Source organism: Parus major, chromosome 2, assembly GCF_001522545.3.
Source record: "Parus major isolate Abel chromosome 2, Parus_major1.1, whole genome shotgun sequence".
NCBI classification, from domain to species: Eukaryota; Metazoa; Chordata; class Aves; order Passeriformes; family Paridae; genus Parus; species Parus major.
Genome location: NC_031769.1, coordinates 41,106,350 through 41,110,685, shown reverse-complemented (window position 1 = coordinate 41,110,685; position 4,336 = coordinate 41,106,350).

Genomic DNA, 4,336 nt, shown 5'->3' with positions numbered 1-4,336 from the left:
TTGAAGCCATGGTGTTCTTGTTCATTTACAGTTACATCTAAGGATGTGGTATAAAGCATCTTAAAACATGCTTTTATATTTTTACCTCTCAGTGAATAATATCTTGCAGGTATTTAAACTTCCTTAAAACACTGTTTCTGGAAGGAAGGGGATAAGTCTGCAGTGTTTGTTCCTAGGAGTGAAACTAGTTTATCTGACTTGGGTGGTTTGTGCTGCAATGTTTTCAAAGCACACTCATTAGACTAAGGATCTTGCTGCTGGCTGCAGTGTGTTGTCTAAGTAGTAGTTGACCAAGGTTAGGACTTAAGCTTTCAGTACACAAATGTTGAACATCACTTTTTCCTCTGTGAAATTTGTGATTATTTTCTACTTACAGCCTCAGACTAGGACTCAGACTATTTTTTACAGAAATGTAAAAGGTATATCCTAATCAAATGATTGCCAAGACACTTATTATAATGAGTTCAGGTTTTCTAGGTTTATTTGTTTTTTTTAAATCAGTCTTATATTAATTTCTCTGATTAGTTTGAAATCTCTCTATTTTGGACATGGTAGTACTCTTCTTCCCCAGTTCTTGCATTCTGTAGTGGTTCTAGCAAATTCACAGAATGAATCAGGTTGGAAGGAACCACAGTGGGGTCACCTGCTCCAACCTCCCTGCTCAAGCAGAGCCATTCCAGAGCACGTGGCACAGGATCGCCTCCAGGCAGTTCTTGAGTATCTCCAGTGAGGGAGATTCCACAATTTCTCTGGGCAATCTGTTCAGTGCACAGTCACCTGCACAGTAAAATTCTGCCTCTCATTCCAGCAGTTTCCTGTGCATCCCCTTCTGGCTGTTGCCTCTTGCCCAGTTGCTGGGCACCACCAAGAACAGTTTGGCTCCATTGTCACCCCCCTTTAGATACTGGCAGACATTGATGAGGTCCCCTCTCAGGCATCTCTTCTGGAGGCTGAACAGGCCCAGCTCCCTCAGCCTTTCCTTGTGAGAGAGATGCTCCCTTCCCTTTATCATCTTTGTTCTCCATGGGACCTGGTCCATATCTCCATATCTCTTGTCCTGAGGAGCCCAAAACTGGACACAGCACTCCAGGTGTGGCCTCACTAGGGCTGAGTAGAAGGGCAGGATCACCTCCCCTGACCCAAGTTACCTCCATATTTTCTAAATACCTAAATTCATTTAAGAACAACATATATTTTGTTGTGGACTTAACTCCCTCAAGTTAAGCACACTTGTTAAAATAGAAGATTGAATTGTGGACTGAGAAGTTTCAGTGGATATTCTTAACTATGTATTTAACTGCAGTCCTTAAACTTTTGCTTATGTCAGCAATTCAGTAAAGGTGACACATGGGGAAATGCATGACCTGCTGATGAACAGCTGTATGGAATAAATTGTCTGGAAGAAAAAAATTAGGCTTCTAATTATGGGTGCATGGCATGCATCAGTATCAGAACATTTGTCTAGGTATGTAAACTTGAAACTGAATTTGGAACATGCTTGAGAGAAAAGATTCTCTGATGATGAAAGCAGGACCCATTCCACACAGCTGCAGTATGTGTCATTAGGGTGCAACTGGGTTTTACATTTTAAACTAGTGGATACTGTCCAGATTTTTGAAAGACAACTCCTGGAATCTAAGTTAATTCACCTGAGCATTTGTCAAAGCACAAAAACCCTTTATGAAACTGTAAAATTGGCCACATAATGCACTAATTGCTATTGCACCAGGTGCCCTTATTTGGAGAGGCTGGGACAGGGCAAAACCTTACAAATCACTCATTAGAATTTCACTTCTTAAAACAGATGTCACTTCTGTGTATCTGAAGCTTCTAAATGTGTTTTTCCCTAAGGCCACATAGCTTTGGGGTTTTTGGGTTGTTTTGATTTAAAATTATTATTTACAAATTATTATTTACACAAAGACTGCCCCCTACCATGCCTTTTCATTCTAAAAGACTAAAGTAGCTTGCTTCCCTCCTTCAAATTCTCTTAATGCTGCTGTCACTTCCCTAGCTGCAGCCTGCTCATGCTGTTTGGGGGAAAATTTACCACAAAAGGAAAATACCTGAGAATATTTCTGTGTAACCTGATGTCTTTTACTTGTTTTCCTCTCATGAGACCAAGGCTCCTGGGCTGATTTCTTTGTCCTCTTGAGCTTCTGCTCCCCCAGCTACTGCTTTGGTGTAGACAATTTGAGAGTAGACAATTAAGATGGGATTTACCACAACTATAAAGCAGAAGTAGTCTCTGTGACAGATGGCCCTTTTCACAAAAGGTAGTGCCAGTAAACCCTGTTCTCTGTTCTCTTTTCACCATCAAGTAAGCACCAAACTAAATAAATTGGGTAAACCACTGAAGCTAATTTGGCAAAAATAACTTCTTGCTCTAGGCTGGGGAGAGGTTAGGTTTGAGATTACCCCAATTTTTAAAAGAGGAACAGTACAAATTACATTAATTTTTCTCTCAATCACTTCTCTGCCTGTATTGCTGTTGGACACAAAATTTCAGACTAGCACATAAGATGCAGAAAGCAGAGGTAATATAACAAGGCAAAATTTTAATAATCATACTTTAAAAATATTTTTCAGTATGAACACTGAAAAAATGCTGCAATTTAAATCAACTAAATTTCTTTAGACTTTCAAGGCTAGTTGAATGTAGACAAGTTGCTGATTAGACTGAAACTAAACTGTTTCAGGGGAATTTTGTAAATCTTCTCTTTCTCCTTCTGCCCCCTGTTCCCACATCAGTTCTTTTGAGTATACTGGTTATAATAAAGCTGCTCTGCAAATTTTAAGCTTGAAATTTTTGAGTAAATGTCCACTTTATTTCCAGGCAGGTCATATTTTTCAGCTGAAAATTACAATCTCTGAAATGTGCACATAGCTTTTAGGTTTTATGGACTAGCTACTGTATTAACCTTAAATTTCTAGTGATACTTCTGAAATGCAAGAATTGCTGCCTGTTGGGCTAGCATCTCTTCTTGGGGAGCAAACAATTTGCAGTGGAACACCTAGCAGAACTGTTGCCTATCAAATATGTCATGGTTTAATGCTTCTCTGTGCCATGCAGATGCATGCAAAAAACCACTGAGAAGAGTTGGACTAAGCTTGCGTTTGGTAAGTGTGGGGATTTCATCTGTAGTGCCATAAGGGATACTTAGTAATAGCTGTTAAAAATGCTAATTCTTCATCTTCAGCTGCTTAAAAATCACACATTTGGGCCTGTTTCATGTGGTGTCACAGTTTGTGAAGTTCAGCTGCAATACTGAGCACAAAAATAGAGCCTCAAGAGGAAAAGGAAGTTCAGCAGATGCAGTACTTTCAAGTCTTCTCTGAGTTCATTGTAGTACTTAAAATATTCCATTTGCTAGCTAATCATCCTGTAAACTTTGTATTTTTCATATATTTAATTCATATAATATATGGGGATAGTCTTGAAGAGAAGATGTTCAGATGCCCACGTGAGAACATCAAAATGAAGGAGGGAGATGTTCCTCAGACAGGCTGTCTTAAGTGGAGCTCCCTGAATTGTGCAGTAACACACACTTCTTCCTCATCACTCTTCCAATGAAACTATGTCTGTCTCCTTCAGTGGTTTGGGCTTCCAAGCTGCTTTCCCATTCCTGTACTTACTCCTCCCTTGCCTTCTGGAAAGAAAAGCAAAACCACCCATAACTGCATTTCTGAAAGTGGGAAAAGGAGAACATGAATTCATGAGGCTGGTGCTGCCAATTCTGAATGTGAGGGACTCAGGCTTTAGTGTTGCATTGTATCACAGCACACAGAGTGCCAAACAGCCACTGGGGCTCACTTGATGAGAACAGCGATGCAGCTGTGGCCCAGAGCCCCCTTATTGCAGTAGCTGGCATCTCAACTGCTTCCAGGAACTCCAGCCACCATTTTTGAAATTATTTCAGCATGGAGGCAAGAAGTGGCAACTGTCATACAGCTATGCTGTGTACACTGCAGTCTCCTCTACTGAGGGGCCTTTCTCCATTGGTATTGCTTTTTGGTCACTATGGAGGGTGTCTTGGAGGAGATGTAATGAAGGAGAAAACTAGGTCATTCATCACTAATCTGCTTCCACTGATATCCCTCTGTGTGCCTGGCTGACTGGAGATGTTACCACAGCTCAGCATCTAACTATGGGGTTGCTTCTCTGCCACTACGTCCTGCCTTTAGCTCTGCTCCTGCCATTCCAGAGGAGGCTATGGCAGGATAAGAAAGACTTCTTCTTCTGGAAAAGAAAACTGTCAGGTGTAGCACATAACCAAAAATAAATTAATAGCTGTATACCTGGAATGGGATTTCCATCACATCACAGTCAGCCAGT